This window comes from Balaenoptera acutorostrata, chromosome 3 (assembly GCF_949987535.1).
Source record: "Balaenoptera acutorostrata chromosome 3, mBalAcu1.1, whole genome shotgun sequence".
Lineage (NCBI taxonomy): Eukaryota > Metazoa > Chordata > Mammalia > Artiodactyla > Balaenopteridae > Balaenoptera > Balaenoptera acutorostrata.
In genome coordinates this window covers 67015538-67035151 of record NC_080066.1, presented here as the reverse complement: position 1 = coordinate 67035151, position 19614 = coordinate 67015538, and positions in this window count along the sequence as shown.

The window sequence follows — 19614 nt, the reverse complement described above, 5'->3', positions numbered from 1 at the left end:
CCGTGGGCCGGCTCCAAATTCCAGATTTAGTTATGGGCATAAGAGAAATCACATCCCCTCTCTGAATCTCAGTGTCCTCACACTTGAAGTGGGGATGCCAAATCTGAATCCATGGGATTTTTGTGAGGCTCTATGGTAATGACAGTTTTGAGCTGCCAAAGTCCTTTTGGCATCTCCATCAATTAACCATTGCTATCTAACAAACCGCTCCAAACAAAACCTGATGGCTTAAAGCAATCATTCATTATCACTCAAGACTCTACAGGTTCACAGGCACTCATCTCATCTCACCTGTGGTCAGCTGCAGTTGGGTAGCTCTGCTGATGTAGGCTGGACATCTTCACGTGTGGGACCACTTGGTTATGAGCTGGTATAGGGTGGGACGCCTCAGTTCTCTCTCCCTCCAGCAGGCTAGCTTGGGTTATTTCATGTGGCAGGTGTCCGGTACTAAGAGAAAGCACAGAAGCACATAAGGCCTATTGAGGGTTGTACTTGAAACCCACACACTGTCACTTCTGCCACATCCTGTTGGCCAAAACAAGTCACAAGGCCAGCCCAGATTCAAGGTGGGGTGGGGGCTGGATCACTTCTTGGAGGGAGGAGCTGCAAGGTCACGTTGCAAAGAATGTGGATACAGGGAAGGGTGCAGTATTGTGGGCAACCGTCAATCAAATCTACACGATCCTCAGGGCCACATTCTTCTTTTTTTTTTTTTTTTTTTTTTAAAGGTTTCACATTATTTATGTGAAATGAACACAGACTCCACCGCTTACTGAAAGGAATGTCCAAGTCCTGCTGTAAGTGGAACCTGTAGGATGGGAGATTTTGCTTTGGCCATCTTTGGAAAGTATACTCTGCCACACCAATCTAGTGAAGTGCTTTGTGACCAGGAGAGGTGGGAAAGGGAATGTTATAAGTGTGGACTCTGGAACCAAGCTGCCTGGCATGCCATCCTGGACCCTCCACTGCCTGCCTGTGTAACTGGGCAAGTTCATTTACTGTGCTGTTGCCTCAGTTTCCTTCTCTGTAAAATGAGGACCACAGCAGTCCCTACCTCCTGGGGTAGTTGTGAGGATCAAGTGAGTTAATGTAGGAAAAGCACCTAGAAGTGCCGTATCACTGTCTGCTGTTACCATGACTGATGTTGTTAGTACTGTCAATTACAATCAATATTTAGTGATTGGTTAGAGAAACCTTTCAAGGCGAGGAAGAGTAAAACATCACCACTTATATAGTCCTGAATAATTGTGGCATTGTTCAATGTTCTATGGGGCCCCGGGGGAGACTGACTATCTACTAATAGATCCAATTCCTCCGTTATAGCCCAAGATGTTGATTCTGGAAATCCAAAGTCAGGAAAACACATAAGGAGCCTGGGACATTGGGCAAATTAAACACCAACACACTTCTTCCTCCTCTTCATCATCATATTATCAAACCTGCGGGGTTTTAGGCCCCAGCAAGTATTTTTACTGCTCATCAAAGCCAAGTGGACTTCCAAAACCCTGGACAGAAGTATGGGGTACCACATACAGCCCCACACTGCACTTCAGAAACAACCCTTGAGCTCTGAAAACACAGCTTGCACAAGCAGTACTTGCAGTCTATGAAAACACTGTTGCTTCCTTTTCCTCAGAACAGTGCGCCAGGACACTCTGTAGAACAGCAAGATGCTGGGGTTTCAGTGGGATCCCTCACATCCCTTTTTTTCCATGTTTGGCAAGCCTTTGCATTCATCCTCCAGCAGCTCTTTTTTCAGAGGTTAGCAGAGAGCCAGAAGTGCCTGGGAATTTAAGTCCCCCACTGGTGGCTCTTGATTGATGATGGATGGTGGGGATGTATGGAAACCGAGCTCTCTTGTCTGGGTTGGAATAACTCTGAGGAGCGACTCACATGGCGGAGTTCCCTGCGGGATCAGCCTGAGGCTACCCTCTGCAGGGCTCTGCCAAGGTCATGCTCCACTCTGGTTTGGTTTCCTCCCCACCCTGTGCTGCTTCCCCCAATCCTTGACTGATTTCTCCTGTGAGGGCTGCCCTAATCAATTGCCTTCCCATGACTCCTCATCTCAGGGACTGCTTCTGGAGAACGTGAGCCGAGAGAAAGGATGCACAGGGCCCTGGGGGAGGGAGACAGTCGTGGGCTGCACCTGGTGTGGGAGGCTGCTCGCCCCTGGCCCTGGTGTTTCTGTAGGGTCTTAGCACCTGCGGCCTCTTTGTCCTCCAGGAACGATGCCTTCCCAGGTATTGAGTGGTGACCTGTTTTCACACCAGATCTAGTTTGTATGCTTCTCAGAGCTGCTTAGTCCTGCCGTGCCTCCCGGCCTTGGCATGTGCTCAGTGGAAAATCCCAGCATCTTATTCTTCAGACCACCTGCCGTCTCAGCCTCCCCCGGGGTGAGGGTCTGGCTTTGACATGAACCCCGTCATGCCCACTGTGGCGGGAGCCGTGGTGGCTCTGGTGTCCACTGAGTGGACCCACCCTCTGGTGGAACAGGTCCCGTCACTCTGCGCTCAGATGAAGTGCTGTGCTATGGGGTGTAGGATCTGGCTTTCCCAGAGGCTGCTTGGAAAGCTCCAATGCAACCCAAATTTGCAGGGGAGTGTTAGCTTCCTGTAGAGCTAACCTTGGCCTTCGGGAGACAGGAGATGGGTAGGAGCCAGAAGATAAATCCCTCCTGTCTTGCCCCCAGTGGCCTGTTCCCAGGCTCAGTGATTCCACACATGGAAGACATACGACGTGGTTGAGAAACACTGTGAAGAGCTGTGGCCAGCTCAGCTACACCCCACCTTGCATTGCTTTTCCTCCTTCCCTGCCTCATTTCCATGCTTTCTTCACTCTTGCTCCCTGGGGGTTGCATCTCTCAAGAAAGCCTTAGCTCACTCCCATGGCTGCCATTTGATGTTGGCTCTCGGCTGAGACCTTGGCTGGGGCTGTCCACCCGAGTGGTCACACAGGCCCTCTCCATGTGCTTGGGCTTCTCACAGAATGGGGTTCTGAGAGGCTGCACCCTGAGACCAAGAAACCCAGGCAGAACCCGCAAGGCCTCTCATGGCTTAGCCGCAGGGGTCCTGACACGTCACTTCCATTGCGTTCTAGTGATCTGTTATTTGGTGAAGCAAGTCACTAAGGCCAGCCTAGATTGAAGGATTACATTTCACCTTTTGATGGAAGAAGAAGCAAAAAATTGTAGCCATCTTTAGTCCACCACAATGAGATTCTGCACAGATAGCACAGTATCTGGCATGTGATGTGTGTTCAGCAAATGTTAGTTTTGGGTTTGGCCCCTTCCTGCATTCATTCAACACGTGTCCAGCTCAGGAGAGGCCAGTTCCATCTGTCCATCAGCTTCTCCTCAGCCTTCCCAGGCGGTTGTCAGTGTGCACAAGCGACAGGCGGGCAGGGTGACAGTTCTGAGCCATCCAAATTGGAACGTAGTTGGATGCGGCAGATAAATCTAGGAGACTGGGTTTCTGTCTCTAATTACGCCACTAAGTTTTTTAGTTGTCTTGAGCAAGTCCGTTGCCCTCTCTGGACTCAGTTTCCCCATTTATCAAATGGGGGATTGGACTAGATGAGTTCTAAGGCCCTTTCTGGCCCTGCTGTTTGAAGATTTTGCTGATGCGCTGGATTGTTCCTCAGTGCTCAGAAAATGATGGCCAGGATGTGGGGCTTGATATTTTCTCTATCCTCACTGCAGGGACTGTCCCGATTCTCATCTTTGGTGTCACACCTGGGCCCTAAACGTTGCCTAAGTTCCCAGAGGCCTCAGAGGTGCTTGACTTCTAAGCGGGTCCCAGCCTGACTTCCCCTCATGAGCTCAGCCTCTGAAAGTCCCTTCTGTAAATGAGGTGTTGGTATCATTAAGGTGTTGGGAAGTCCACGCCTCTCCCTGCTCCTCCAGGGAACCTCCAGGGCTTGGCTTAGTTCGGATCATACTGGGTAGCTTCGCCCGCCCCCAGCCAGGGCCCAGCCTCCCCCTCCCCCGTTCATGCTTGGTGAGTTTTCCAGTTGATTTCCTGAGAGCTTTTTGGTGAAGTGAGATGTGATTCTCAGCAGGGCTGACAGCATTTGGAGATTTCTTAGACCTCACCCCCACTGCGAGTGGGATAGTTTCTGCCTCTGGAAATATGACCAAAGCATATGTTTTTATCACTCAGGTTCGGTCTACCAGGGATGACCAGGCTGGAGGGAATTGAGTCAATTTTCAATATGGGTAGAAAAACATTTTAGCACACAATGTCCACCCCCCCAGCCATCCTCCTGGTGACCGTCTCATGATTGTTTCTTGGAATGTAACATGAGCCCAGGCTTGAGAGGGGTGAATTTAGCTAGGTGCTGGGAAGAGGGCACGGGTTGACAGGATGGGGGAGGGGGATGAGCGAAGCCCAGGAAGTGGGACTGAGGAAGCTGTCTCGTGGGTAGTAAGGAGGCCAGCCTGGCTGTAGTAAGACCCTCACATTTGTGGAAGGGGCACGTGTTCAGACACAAGCCCTCTTTGCTCGCTTGCATTCATTCGTTCACTCATTCATTCATTAATCACTGAGCCCCTTCTGTGTAAGTTACAGGGCTGGCTCCAGGGAATAAGATGGTGAATGAAAGCAGAAACCTCCCCAGCTTCACAGTCTAGAGGAGGAGACAGATGCTAATCAAATGGCCATGCCAACAAATGCAAGATTCCAGCTGGGGCCAGTGATGTGAGAGACAGACAGTGTGACAAGGCCTTTATTAGAGGCGCCTGACCTGATCGGGAGGTCAAGGCAGCCTTCCCTGATGTTGGAGGCACAACCTGAAGGATGAATAGAAGCTAATTCCAGGAAGGGGAGTGGGAAGAGCATTCCAGGTAGAGGGGACAGCATGTGCAAAGGTCCTGGGCAGGACAGAAGGGAGCATGTCAGGGACTAGGGACCCAGAGGGGGCAGTTGGAAAGGGTAAGTGAGATTTTTTTCTGCATATTAATGAGCAGGGCTTTTTACCCCAAATCAGTGAGAAACAACTGTTGGTTTTAAGGCCATGGACTATTGATATGATCTGATTTGCGTTTGGCAATATCACTCCAGCAGCATTGTGGAGCACAGATTGGAAGTGGCAACAGTGGGTGTAGGAAGAGAGTTAGGAGCTACTGTATTTTTCCAGACAAAAGACGACTCAGGCTGTCAGGATGGAGATGAGTAGGGGGATCCAAGAGATTTCTAGAAGGTAAAATTACCAGTTTGGAGGTGGCTTGACTGTGGAGGGGGAAGGAGCAGGAGATGTCTGGCTTGTCCGTTTGTGGCTTGTGCACCTTGGTGGACGCTGTTGCTGATTACTGAGATGGGGAGGGCTGGAGGAGGAGTTACCTAATGGATTCACTTTAGGAAATTTTAACTTCGAGGGTGCCTGCGAGGCACACAGTTGGGTGGCTCTCTGGGTTGCAGTCTTGGGGTGGCTGTGGAGTCCGAGAGAGCTCCCTCTGAGTCGTGTGGTCCGGGTGGTCACTGAGCCATTGTCATGGAAGCAATTGATGAGGGGCTTGCCCTTCCCCCACCAGGAGGAAGTGAATGGGATGAACTTGAAGAGGTAGGCGGGGGAGAGGCTCCCAGTCCTGGAGGGAGGCCAGCATTCACGGCCCAGGGGGAGGTCTGGCCTGCAAAGGAGACTGAGAAGGAAGCACAGACCCCAGAGCTCAGCGGTTGACCAGGAGGAAGTGGTCACCTCTGCCGGGTTCTGCGAGGTCAAGGAAGTGGACACCAAAAATGTCTGGCTTGTGTCATGGCGGCCTCTCAGCTTGCACACTTGTCATTCACTCACAGGATGCTGACAACCTTCTCCTTGCCCATCACACTCCAATGTCCTTCTGCAGGTCCCACTTTGTCCCTGAGCTAGAGCTTAGCCATCAGACATTGCCAGTACTCACGGATGCCACCTGCAATCAGAACAAAGGAAGAACCTGCACATAGCTTCTATTTAGCTGAGGGGCATGAGCCTTTCTGGCATCTTTCAGCTTGAATTGGAAAGAGTATGTGGGAGGGTATTGCTGGAAGGTGATGTTTTCCAAAGGAAGCCATCACTGAACCCCACTTCCTCTGTCCACCGCCTCCCTCCTTCACCCCTTCACTTCCTCCCAAGAAGGAAATGGATACAAGGGGTCAAAACTGGCCTTTTGGATCTATGGACCAGCATTTAGAAAAACCAAATTTCTACAGGCTCTGATGAAGCCTGCAATCTGGCCTCAAAGTGAATTCACTTCAATTAGGTTCAGCATTACTTAGGTATTTATTGAATTATTGAGGAATGGATTTGTTCATGGCCTCACAACCAAGAAGGGGAAAATCAGGGTCTAAACCTGCTCTCCTTCTTCCCCCTCCCCTGAGGGACATGCCCATGCACCCCGTGGGGCACAGACAAGGCAACCAGAAGTGAAGTGAACCAGATCTCCTAAGCGTGAGATAGCAGAGGCACTACCTAGGCCATTTCACAGATGAACAAATCGAGACCCAAGAGACCCAGTGACTCACACACAGTCACATGGGGAGTTTAGTGGCAGGGAAATGACAGCTTCATGGACAGAACCTAATCTTTCCAGATGGCAAACCTGGGGTCTGCCTTACCTCTGCCTTTTACGAGCTGTTGGAATTTGAGCAAATGACACAGCCATGAGCTCCAGTCTTCTGATCCGGGAAACTGAGACAATAATCCCCATCTCATGGAGTTGGCAGGGAGGTAAAATGGCTTGCCTAGGCCCTGTCACAGGGTGGGCACCTGACCCATGGAATGGCAGAAGATATCAGAGAAGGCCAAGACTCATACAAATAGCTCGCGACGAGAGCTTCACGTGTGTTCATTCATCTATGAAATGGAAACTATCATGGTTATCTCCATTTTACATGAGGGAACTAAGCCACCGAGGTTAAGTCACGTGCCCAAGGCTACTCAGCCCGGAAACAGCAGAGATGGGAATCCCCCAGTGCTGTCTGGCTCCGAGGCCGGATTTCCAGGCCAGTGCCTCCTGCTGTCTGCCTCCAGCTGTTGCCTAGCCCATGACGCTTACCCGCTTCTAATCTTCCTTCCCCAGCAGACAGGAGACGAAGGAAACCCACCAGAAAAGCCTGCCAGCCGTGGTGGGATCTGAGCAGCCAGGACGAGACTTGGGAGTGGAGGCCTGCCTCCCCTTCTCCCTCATCCCCAGCTGGCACGAGGCCCGCTCTGCCCACCTAGCCTCCCCCAGTGAGCGTTCGGGAGAGGGTTAAAGCAGGTGAGGGCTCCCTCCCTGCCGAGTAACCTGGTAGACACAGGCAGGGAGCTGCTGACTTTGCAGGAGCAGGGCATCTTCTCAGGCACAGAGGCTGGGAGCTGGGGAGGGAGGTAGCCTGCGAGCCGTTCAGCTCATAAGACTGTCTCTCTGCCCGCTTCCACCCCCTCCCACCCGCTCCCCACCCTCTACCAAGCCTGGCCTCCTCTCTGGGGCGTGAAGTGTAAATGTTTCTGCTCAGGGAAGAATCCATGGGTGAGCCTGAAGCAGGGAAGGTGTTGCTCTGGGGACGGGCACAGATCAGCACGACTGCATTCCCTATTGGCTGTCCGGATGTGGCCTGTGGCAGAGCAGTGAAGTTCATCTTCCTCGCTGAGCAATCCTCCCCTCTCTAGAGCCTCTGCCCCCCTCACAGAGGGGACAACCTGCACGTCCCCCATCACCTGTTATCAAAGAGGCACTGGGTCACAGTGAGCCGTTTCAGAGCGGTGTCATGTACACTCGTTCATTCATTCAACAGACATCTACGCGTGTGTGCTGGGTGATGGAACTCAGAGCTAAACGGGACCCTGCTGGTCACTGCCCTCCTGGACCTCACAGAGTAACCAGCGCCCGTGGACCAGGGTGAGATGAAGGGGTGTCGGGTGCTCTGGGAGGGGGCCTTGCTTCCAGGATATGGCACTGCTCTGACCCGCAAGGACCATACGCCTGATCTGGCCCAACTCCTTCCATGAGCAGCCAAGGCCGGAGGGGAAGGTTGTCCAAGGGGCCTCCTCAAGTCCCCAGCCAGAGTTCCGCTCCTTTATGCAGTGCTGTTACCCCCACTCCATGATTCCTGGGCCAGAAAACTTTTCTGATTCATGTGACAAAAGTAGAGCAGCGGCCGGGGCCAGGCCTTCGGCTGGGTGTGGGGATGAGGAAGACAGAGCTGTTCTCAGAGTTTATTCAAGGACACGTCAGGGACCAGCCTGGGAAGGAAGGCCCAGGCCCCTGTGCTCAGCCTACAGGGGGCCTGCGCCGCAAGCAGTGCCCTCGTGGGAGCCCCCGGGGCTCAGACTGGGCTTCTCTGTTGAGCAACAGCTGCTGTTTCCTCCCGCCCCGCTTCCCCTGGGTGTGTCCGTTTCCTCATCTGTCAGAAAGCAGCACAACGGAGCCCCCAGAGACCTGCTGGAGAGAATGAGGTGGAGGGTAAGGGTCAAGTGCCTGCACGGAGCTGGACACAAGGGAGAGCTCTGTGAACAGGAGCTCTTCCTATCGTTGGCAGGCGCGCTGCCTTCCTTCTAGAGCCTTCCAGGGCCTTGGCCCAGGTGTGGAACAGGACGCTGACCCCTGGGAACCCTGGGTTCACGTGGTGCAGCTGCCCTTCTGGTTGGGGGCCTCGGGCTAATCCCTTGGGCGTCTGGGCCTCAGCCTCCCTCTCCCAGGATGATGCCTGGGCCTGGGTCCCTGGAGCTTGGCCAGGCCAGAATGGGGTCTCCCAGGCCACCTGCCAGGAGCAGAGGTTCACCTGCCCCATCCCAGCTGGACTCTTGAAGCCCAGGGTTGGCGGAGGCCTCCACGGTTACAGCCCAGAGATCCGGTCCCCTTTGGATCTTGGCTGGGTGCTCTGGGCCCCCTGCTCCCTGCGCACTGGGAAAAGGAGGCTTCGCAAGCCTGCCCACGGCAGCACTGAAGCCAGCCGCTTGTCTCCGCCCGCCCGCTTCCTCTTTCCAACCCTGTCCTGTTCTAGCCCATTCCCACCGCTCTCTCAGCACTCAGAGCCCCTTGGGTCCCTGTCTGATCGTTCAGAGCTTAGACCTCTATCTCAGACCAGTGGGACCGGGAGGGACTTTAGAGACTGGTGAAGCCCCACTCATTTCATAGATGAGACCATGAGCCTGGGAAGGCCCCCGGCCCCCAGCCCAGAGTCACGCTGGGGATTAGGAACTGAACTTGCTCCCCCTCCCAAAGGCCTTTGCACTTTAAAGGGGGACACGAAGGATAGGAAGTGGGTGACCCCAAGCATAATGACAAACAGTCAACTGAGGAAAAAGCCCTGCAGCTCAGATTGCAAAGATACGACTGGTGTCTTTAAGGGACCAGGAGCTCCTGCCCAGCAAGGAGCAAACGCCAATGCCCCAATTCTACAAATGGGCCCAGGATAGGAAGACAGTTTTTGAAAGAATATATGGATGGCTCTTAAATACATGAGAAGTTAGCCTTCCTCGTAAGAGAAATGCAAATGAAAACTTCAAGGAGAGACCCTCTTTCAACCATCAGATGGGAAAGATCAAAGTCTGCAGCTCTGTGCGGATGGAGCGTGTAGGCGCAGGCGGAGAGTGCGGGCGGGAACAGGGGTCAAGGCCGCCTCTGGGGAGGGCGAGTGGCAACCCTGTCAACAGCTGCACACGCTCTTCCCTTGACCCAGTGAACCCAACTCCAGGACGACATGCTGCAGATAAATGTGTGAAGTGTGTACTCTGCCATTCACTGTGGCGTTATTTATAAAAGGAAAAGGTTGAATATCAGCTGCATGATCAGTAAGGGCCATTAAATAAACAGCGTTGTCCGCACAACAGAATTCTACACAGAACCAGCACAGGAGGGACCTAGGCCACACCACGTGGAACCAGGCGCCCTCCCAATGTTACCGGATCTCAACCCACAGAACAAAATGTAACAAAATAATTACTCTTCTTTAAACTGCAAGAAAAGGGTGGCTTCTATGTGTTCCTATAAGGAAAGGGCTGCAATATCTGCTACTATTTGAATGAAAAGAGAGGAAAAGGCTATGCACACGTGCGCACACACACACACACACACATACACGCACATGCATGTGCACTTGTGTTTGCAAAAGCACACAGTATCTGGAAGGCTTTAGAGAAACTAGTCTAGGTGGAGGTCTCCGAGGAGGGGAGTTGGTGGAGAGGGCCAGGGGAGGGAAGGAACTTGGTTTTCATGGCATGTCCTTCTGTACTTTTTTTTTAAAATTTGCTATTCTTTTTTTTTTTTTTAATATTTATTTATTTATTATTTGGTTGCACTGGGTCTTAGTTGTGGCAGTTGGGCTCCTTAGTTGCGGCTCGCCAGCTCCTCAGTTGTGGCATGCAAACTCTTAGTGGCAGCATGCATGTGGGATCTAATTCCCTGACTAGGGATGGAACCTGGGTCCCCTGCATTGCGAGCGTGGAGTCTTATCCACTGCACCACCAGAGAAGTCCCCTTCTGTACCTTTTGATACTTTACAGCAGGTCTGTATCATCTATTCTAAAGATATACATACTTGCACCAATTAACGGATCAAATGGGCTCTTGGCAGAGCTGCTGAGGGTAAGGCAGAGACACACTGGGTAGGAACTCCAGGCTGCAGTCCTCCCTTTGTGGAGTCATGGGGTCAAGGCGTGTGGCCTGGGGTCTGGACTCCAGGCCTGGGATGGTTCCCACCCAGCCCCCAGGCCTTGCCCACACAGGGTGGAGTTTCGGTTCGGTTCCTGTGGTCTTTGTGATGTCATCTGGCCTCCTCCCTTGGGGAGCACCAACTCCTCTGGCTGGTGTTGGCTGGAACACCGACTCCTCTCAGCTCCCCACCAGGCCTGTTCCGTCATCATCTGGGTGTCTTTAGATCCTTCCTCTGACTTGACCTGCAGGATTCAGACTCTTAGAATGCCATAGCAGAGGGTCCCCAGCCCTCTCAAGTGCTGTTATTTGTCCTCAGTGTCTGGCCCACCATGGCCTCGTGGTCCCTGCCACAGACACTGCCTTCAAGGGGTACTTTGGCGACTGCTCAGAGCAGCCCCTGCCAGGCTAGGAGTTGATGCTGGAAGGGAGGGCCGAGTGAGAAGCCTGGGTAAGCCATTTCCTGTCTTCCTGGCAGTCCTGGGAAGGGACAGTTGGCTGTGTGGTCCAGCTGTGGGCTAGAATCCCTGCCCTCCTCCACCTCCTTTGCCTGGCGCAGGATGGATGCTGCAAGCCCGTTCTGCAGATGAGGCAGCCGTGCCCAGAGCTGTTCAGCCTTAACTGTGGTGGAAGTTGTCTGGGGAGACCTGTTCTCCTAAACCAGCTCCTCGGCTGAGTGACATTGGGCAAGTCACATCCCCATTCTGAGTCTCAGTTTTCTCATCTGTGAAGTGGGATCAGTAATATCTTGTTTCAGGATCTCTGAGTCGTGAAGGCCTTGGATGGCAGGTAGTTCTGTGTAGATTATTGCCATATGCCGCCTCCTCCCAAACTTCGATGTGCCTGCTTCCTAGGGAGTATGAGCTTCCAGAGGGCCACACTCCTGGTCCAGGAGGCGCCAGCATGGGCTTGGGCCAGTCAGACCTACTGAAGAAGCCGGTGATCAGGTTAGTTCACGGGCAAGAGGATGCCAGCCCTAGGGGAGCACAAAACCACTTCCTGGCCTACCTGCTTCCTCTTTAAATGGTATGAATTTGGGCCCAATCCTTGGCTGCCACTGACTTAGACCTGACTTAACCTGCAGCGATCCCTGGGAGAAGGAAGGGTGCTAGGGGCTGAGCTTTCCCCAGGGGCCTGTCTGCATAAGAATCGCCAACTTACCACACCATCAGGTCCCGTTTGGGTACCATCTGGCTGCTTTACATGGATTAACTTATTTTCTCCTTGTAGCCACCCTAAAGGAGAAAGGCTCGTTGGTCCCATTTCATAGATGAGGAAGCTGAGGCACTGAGGGGTATGGAATTTGAAAACAGGTGGCCCGGCTCAGAGTGGAGGGGAGTGGGAGGTACAGTCAGCCGGAGGTGGAGGCCCCAGCAGGCGGGGAGAAGCCCAGCATCCTCATTGCTCGCTCCACGGGAAGCAAGCCGAGGGGAAAGTGTTCTGTATGCCCAGGGCTTTTTACTTCTCAAAGCCCACCAGATTTCCCTCGGAACCTCCCAAGCGTGGAAGCAGGGGCTTCTGCCAGCGGCCCTGGGCTGGGACGTGCCCGTGTTCTGTCTGCTTGGCCCACACGGGTTAGAGGAGTTTTTAGAGTTTTTAGAGTCAGAGGAACCAGGCTCGGTTAGGTTCGGTCTCCAAATCAGGTGGCCTCACGCCCACTGTCCTGTGTGCCCTCCGTCACCTGCTGGGGCCTGCGGGCATGCGAGTTCATGACCCCACTGTGGAAATGTCAGGTCTCCTGGGTCAGAGCAGAAAGTCCGTCCAGTACATAAGGAGGACCGCTGAGGCTTCCCCTCTCTCTCTACAGGTTTTGAGGAAACTGGGGTCCAGAGAGGGGTAACTTGCCCAGGTGGCTTGGTGTGTGGGATCCAGGCCCCGAAGACACAGCCTTTGCTTCTCTGCGTGCATGACGTGAAGGGGCTGAACTCGGCCGTGTTCAAACTAACCCCCAGCCTCTGCTGGCTTCCCGCCGCCTATCTCCCACCAGGGGCCTGGGAAAGGAAGCCTTACTCCCAGGTGCCCTTGTCACTTTTTCCGTGCTCATTTGCATGGGCCGCTCTCTGTGCTGAGGCCACCTTTGCTTGGGGTCACTGTGGGGATGACCTTGGGTGGAGCTTCCTGTGGCTGGCTCTGTCTTCTGCTGCAAGGCAGACCACGAAAGCCACACCAGGTGGGGCTCTGGGGGTCACATGACCGCCTCCGTGACCTGCAGCACCTGGTACTTGTGGGGGGAGAAAAGTCCTGGGGCCCCTCTGACTCCCCTCCAGGCCCCCCTTATGCCGCAGTAACAGAGCAGTCTCTGGCAGGATGGCCAGATCCCCTCCTTTTGCCCCTCACCTGCCCGAGAGCCTGAGGCTGGCTCCTCACTTCCTCCCGGGACCAGCCTAAGTTCAGCCTTGATTTCCCCATCTCTCATGATCTGCCATTGCCCTTTGACCCTTTAGGCCAAGTTCGTTCCTCCATCCTCTCGCCTCATTGCCACATCTCCACCTTTGCTTCCGCCATTGCTCCTGCCTGCAATTTCAGTCTCTGCCTCCCCTCCCATCTGCTCAAGTCAACACTTTCAGGATTCCTTTCAGGCGAGCAGAAGCTCCCCCTTCTCCCGGGCTGGCTTTTCAGTGGTAGTGCCACCCTCTGCCACTACCACGTGCCGCTTCTCCAGTCTCCTCCCATACCCCGTGCCTCTGCTACACTCCCTGCCCTGGGTGACAGCTGCTGCAAGCAGGGCTTGGAACGGCTTCAGGAAAGGTCCGAGTGACAGGCCACCCCAGGTGGAACAGCTCTGTCCTGTAAATGCCACCCACAGATTCCCCGAGAGAGTGGAAGCAGGTCACAGGCACAGCGGAAGGGAGCGTGTGGGCTCCTGACCATGAAGGCTGTGAGACTCACCCGACAGGTGCCTCTCTGAGATCTTGACCATGGTCTCTGGTCCCAATGCCCTGGCTGGCCAAGGTGCAGCCCCCCTGGGCAGAGAAATCATTGCAACCATCTCTAAACGACTTCAGCAGCCGGGTCTTTATTCTAATAATTATGATTACCATGCACAGCTTTAGATGCAAGCTTAAGATGTAAGTTAACGCTTACAATAGCCCATGAGGCAGAGCAGATGCCAAGACCACTCTTCCCTCTTTCTGATGGGGAACTCCGAGTCGTCTGGTTGGGTAGCTCCTGAAGGCTGGTCTCCAGGTGGATCCTCAATTCCCAGAATCCCATTCTCTTTCTATTATATACGCCTCCCCCTCGGAGCCTTAGCATTGCATAGGGTTGTGGCCCCAGAAGCAGAAGGGCCTTGGTTGAAGTTCCTGTCCCTGCACTCACTACCAGCTGGGCGGTCGTCAGCAAGTCCTGTCACCTCTCTGGGTCCCGGATGTTTCATCTGAAAAGGGATGTAAGGAAAACCATCTTGAAGGGTCATAAAGAGTCCACGGAGTGAAGTGACCCTCTCGGCACACTCTGCACCCGGCAGTCCTCTGTCAATGCTGGCTGTTAGTGTGGCCTCTCTGTTAAAACACCCTTTCTTGCGGGGACAAATCCTGGTCCCTTCTCTGAGACCAGACTCATCCTGCCTTGTGTGTGTATCAGCAGTAACAGCTTCTTCTGTTTGTGGGGCTTCTAATTGTCTGATTGTTTCCGTGTGCTGGATCTTCTGTCGTTCCCTTGGGAAGTTGATGCAATGGGATTATTTTCTGCACTTGACAGATAAAGGAGACAGAGAAGCTTGCAAGGGCATCAAGTCACCCAGCGAGAGCGGGCCAGCCAGGACCAGAACCAGAGCGTCAGGTGGCAGCTCGGCGGGGATTTTCTTGCAATACTTCCGCGGTTCCCTATTCATGCTTCACTTGAGCTCTTTTCAAAAACTGAAATCAAATTCCTGAAACCTCTCAAAAACCACACCAAATGGACAGTTGCCCACCTGCCTGGGGCCCAGGCTGTTGGCCCCAGACACCAGCGCTGGGTGCTTATTTAAGGCATCCCCGCTGGGTGCTTATTTAAGGCATCCACGCCTCCCCGTGCTGGCCCATCTTTCTCACTTTGCATTTGTGGTCTGTGCAGGTCTCACTCCCCGACCCAGCTGGTCCTCTCTGTAATCTAATGCTCAACCTTTCCTCTCTGGGCCTCACGTTTCCCCTGTTCTAGAAGGTCTCCGAGGTCTCACCGCCTCTGCTCCTCCATGGTACCCAGGGTGCAAGGTGGCGTGTTGTCACGAGGGAGCAGCTTCATCATTTCCACAGCCTGCGGGGCTCCCCAGAGGGGGAAACCACACTGAAGCCGGCTTGCTCGGAGGCCCCGACCAAGCCACTTTCCTCTCGGTGGGGGCCGGTTGGCTGGAACCAGCCTCTAATCAGAGAATACCCCTGAGGGCTTCCTCTGCTCCCCCTGCCCTCCTCAAGGAGCGGGGGAGAGGGTGAGGGAGGGGCAGCTGGGCAGGGCAGGGGCCGAGAAATGCCCCTCCAAGTTCCAGAGCTGCCCTTTTCACCAGAACAGTTTCTCTCAGAGGCAAGAGACCCAGGCTCTGCTGGGGCCGGACCCGCCACCCTACTTTCCAGAAGCCTTTAGAAGTGGGAGCTATGGACACCTGGTCCTCTCTGGCTTGCCCCAGTACAGGTAGCTGGAAACGGCTACCCACACCTTTCTCAGGGGGCCTCCCTCAGCCTCCTGCTCTTCTAGGAAAAAATCAGCCTAATCAAGTCCCAGGAGTCCCAGCCAGGGCCGGGGTGCTTCGTGGCTCCTGGCCTTTGACCCCCTTGGCTTCTTTTTCTCAGTGCATCCAAGGCACTGAGACCCCTGGATGTGGGCCAGGCAGGCCCGAGTTCTACAAGACCCTGCTCTGCAACTTGCTGTGTGACGTTGGGCAAGTTACTCAGCTGTCCTGAGCCTGTGTCTCCTTGCCTGAAACATAAGGTTGTGAGGCTAGAATGAGACAAGAGAGCCTAGGGCTTGGCATAGGGCAAGTCCCCATAACTAGCAGCTACCGTGTCACCTCCATTTCACAGGTGGGGCACTTGAAGCCAGAATCTGTGACCTAATAAGTTTCATCTCCTGGCTTGTTTACAGAAGGCTTCCGTCCCTCTATGTCGGGTGAGCTCATGATCACCCAAGAAGGGTGGGTCAGCCGTCTGGCCAGGATGCTGGCAGGTAGAGCCCTGATCTCAATGAGAGGCTGGTCAAGACCTGGAAAGAAGGAAACTACTAGTCAGAGAGAAACTGGGGACTCCGATGAAGTGACTTTGCAGTCAGAGAGAGGAGGTACCAGTGTGAGCCTGAGGGCCTGTGGACGGCTTCCTGGAGGCCATGAACCTGGCTTTGGGGTCAGGACATCATTTGGGGACCAGAGCGGGGAGGGCGCTTCAGTGGGGTGGCAACCGCACAAGCCAAGGTTTGTTTGAAATACATGATACAGAGAGAAGGAGACCCAAGCGACAGCCAGGAGGACTCTGTCGTTCTTGCCCTGAATTCTTGCCTTCTCTGGGCCTCAGAGGGAATAGGCCTAGATGGCCCTAGCTTACATTCACTGAGTTTTTCTTTTGTGTGGGCACAGAGGTGACTTTATTTAACCCTCACCACACCTCTGTGAGGGATCCATGCTTTATAGGCAGGGAGCTAAGGTGTGGAAGGGGATGGGAAGCTTGCACAAGCTCACATAGTTTTCAAGAATGCAGGCAGCCGGGGCAGGCTGACCTCTTCCCTGTTGTTCGGGGCCCTCCTGGGGTGTGGAGGGCAGAGGGTGGGGGGCAGCAAGTTGCCCTGCAGGAGTGGACCACTGGCGGCAGGAGCTCTGGGGTCCTGTAATCTGTGCTGCCAGCCGCACAGAGCTGCCATTAGCGCTGTTAACAATGGCGTCTCCGTGGCAACCCGCTGGGCCTGTCCTTGAGACCGTGCCGGCAAACAGCTCCCGTCAGGCGCACAGCCCCACCTGGTTCTCCACAGGGACGTGCAGGGACATGCAGGAGACATGCCGGGATCTTCTGTCCAGCGTCTGAGGGAACTGGGGCCACTTAGGCCTCAACTGTCCCCATCCGCGAAGGGACATGGCATGCCCTCTCCGCCGGTGACGCAGGCTGGGAAATGTTGGGGCCGACAGAAGGGCCAGCTTTGCCTTGTGAGAAGAGCGGAGATACCCGCTAGGCAGGCGCTGGTGTCACACTCAACGTAGACGCCGGCACAGTGAGGAAACCGAAGCTCTGGGGGTGCACTGGGCCCCCCCAAGGCCACACCCGTAGGAGGCGGCGTAGCTGGACTGACTCTGAGCAATGCTCTTCCCAGCTGCCTCCCGGGAGGGGGAGCTGACCTCAGCTTCGGCCTTCAAGAAGCCACATGGACCTCCAGCATGGACCTTGCTTTCCAGCGCATGTGGGGCCTGAGGTGCCCCGCGACGGCTTCCCGGTGGGCTTGGGCTGCGGAGAGCAAGGGGAGACACAAGTGGGATCGAGGGGTCAGAGGTGACCCCAGCCACTGCTGGGGTGTCAGGGGCTCAGGGGGCCTGCAAAGGCAGGGACCTGGGCTGGGCGCGTCTATCTGCTAATTAATTCGTTTCATCCTCAAAGTGGAAAACAGCCTTACAGCTGGCCCTGAAATTCCTCTCGGGAAGAGAACAATCTCTGTTGAGAAAACCGTGTGGATGAGCCCCTGGAACAGGAGGGGAGCCCTTCAGAGCAGGGGAAGCTGCTCGTGGTGGAGGAGGGAGGGGGTCTGGAGCTGTCCGAGCCAGCAGTGAGGGTGGGGAGAGGGGCGGCTGGTGAGAGGGCAGGACGCGCTGGGACAACGCCCAGACGCCCCATCACCCGCGGCCAGGTCCGCCGTGCAGCCAGAAGAGGAGCTGTGGCCATGGGGAGCCAGAGGCGGAGGGCCTGGCCCCTGGCCCCCAGCTAGCACCCAGGAGGCAGCTGGGATTTGGAGGAGGGCTCCGAGCTCCTTCTGGTCGTGGTATTTATTGGGCACTAAGCCTGGATCTCAAAGGGCAGAGAGGCAGGTTATGCTTAACCCTACTCTGCAGGTGGGGCCCGGCCCAAGACCATCTCCCAGCTGGTAAGTGGTAGAGTCAGGAGTCAAGGCCAAGGTTCCCTGACCCTAAACTCACCGGCCAGTTTGGTTTGGCCAATGGCAAACGGTGGCAACTGTCCATGTTCATCTTCAAATCCACCTGCTTGCTCCTTTCTTTCCTCTGGCTCCTCAATAACTCCCCATTCCCACCCCGGTCTCCCAGTCAGAGAGGAAAGGATGCTACAAACATTTCCAGTGAGGCCCTGGGGACATCCCCCTCCGCCCCCAGGAGGGGGTCTACTCTCAAACTGGCCCCCGAAGAGGACAACGCTGATCCCCGAGGCAGAACTCTCTCTGGGGGTATTGCAGCTCTGGGCACCGAGAGGAAGAGGACGGAGGACGGGGGCAGACGTTCCGACACTGAGAAGCAAAGCGCAGGCACGCCAGGATGCCATAAAGCTCAGTCTAGCACAGCAAAGTGGCAAAAAGGAAGAATAAAACACCCGTCTATTTAAAAGAGTAACGACAGGGAAAAATACATTTTCATCAGCTCGTCTTCTCACGGCTGAGTCCCTGCAGCAAGCTCCAAATTCCGACGTTAGGAAATAAATCAAAATAACTTTGCTGTGTTTAGCCTCATTTTGCGCATCGCTCAGCTCTGAGTTAAAAAGCAACAGGTACCGTGGTGTCTCTCCCAGAAACACAGGAACGGTTTTAAAATGCAATTACGGGGGCTGGTGGAAGGGAAGGGGGAAAATGTTTTTCTTCGATTGATGTATGATTGCCCCCATGCTGTTTGGAATCGTATTTTCGCTGAGCTCTGCTAAGAAGTGCTATTTGCAGGGAGCCTGACAGACGGAAGCGATTGGGTTTGGCAGGTCTAAATGTATTATTTTAGCAGGTCTCCAAGGAAAGATTCCGGGAGGGGCGCTGGCCTTTTAAAGTGCAGAGGACATGGGGCTGCTCAGCCTTCATCCTGCTTGTCAAGACCAATCAGCCAGCCTGGAAACAGCCCCTGAGCCTTCTGGAGAGGCTTGCCTTCCCTCCTCCCCCTGCAGCAGCCTCTTCCCTCCCCTGCTGCCCTCGGCTCCCACTTGACAAGTCCCATCAGTCATTCGTTCAGCCAGCAAGGACTTCCCGAGTGAATCGAAGAGGCCTGGCTCTCTGCTAGGCACCGCGGGGCTGATGAGGGGGCTTGGGTCAGACGGGGGCGTGGAGAGCTGGGCCTGCGGGAGCCCAAGGGGAGAGAAGGGGGGCAGCGCAGCCTAGAAGCCTGGAGCATTTGGCACATTTGAATGTTCGGGAAGACATCGTGACAGGAACTAGGTGACAGCCACAGTGGAAGGCAGTCATGCTTCTGAGACAGAAGCGTCTGTGAGGAAATGGGACAACCAGAGGGCACCCAAGGCAGGGTTATGACGGGACGTGAATAGGGTAGTCATCTAACGATCGGTGTGAACTCTGTTTGAGCCCCTACTATGTAACAGGCACTGCTCTAGACACTTTACATGTATTAATTGACTTCATCACGACAACCATTGGTACGTTTGATTATTATCCTCATTTTACAGATGGAACTGAGACACAGGGAGATGAAGCATCTCGCCAAAGGTCACTCGGCCTGTGAGGAGCAGAGGCCGGATCTGAACCCACTCTCTTTCCCACACTGCTGTGGGAAATCCAACAGGGACCAGCCAGCTCTGGGGTCACACCCAGGCAAGATGGGACATGCAGCCCAGCAACCTCCTTTACTGGGCTCTTACAGTGTACCAGGCACTGGGCTCAGCTAGGAATAAGGAAATGAATAAAGTCCAGTCCCTTCTTTCAAGAAGTCCGTGGTCATAGGATGAAAGTGGTCATTTAAATAAAATTTTTTAAATACAATGGAGCATGATGATACAACAGCAAAGCGTTTTGTCAAACACAGAAGTAGTGCAGAGGGGTAGCCGATTACATCACTGTAGTCCCCTTGGAGAGTGAGGCAGGGAGGGCTTCCTGGAGGAGATGATGTCTACTCTGAGTTTTAA